This window comes from Physeter macrocephalus, chromosome 14 (assembly GCF_002837175.3).
Source record: "Physeter macrocephalus isolate SW-GA chromosome 14, ASM283717v5, whole genome shotgun sequence".
NCBI classification, from domain to species: Eukaryota; Metazoa; Chordata; class Mammalia; order Artiodactyla; family Physeteridae; genus Physeter; species Physeter macrocephalus.
In genome coordinates, this window is record NC_041227.1 from 49,410,351 (window position 1) to 49,410,841 (window position 491).

Below are 491 nucleotides of genomic sequence, written 5' to 3' on the forward strand. Positions count from 1 at the left end.
AAACTCTTAGAGGAAAACATAGGCAGAACACTCTATGACATAAATCACAGCAAGATCCTTTTTGACCCATCTCCTAGAGAAATGGAAATAAAAACATAAATAAACAAATGGGACCTAATGAAACTTAAAAGCTTTTGCACAGCAAAGGATACCATAAACAAGACCAAAAGACAACCCTCAGAATGGGAGAAAATATTTGCAAATGAAGCAACTGACAAAGGATTAATCTCCAAAATTTATAAGCAACTCATGCAGCTCAATAACAAAAAAACAAACAACCCAATCCAAAAATGGGCAGAAGAACTAAATAGACATTTCTCCAAAGAAGATATACAGATTGCCAACAAACACATGAAAGCATGCTCAACATCATTAATCATTAGAGAAATACAAATCTAAACTACAATGAGATATCTCACACCGGTCAGAATGGCCATCATCCAAAAATCTAGAAACAATAAATGCTGGAGAGGGTGTGGAGAAAAGGGAAC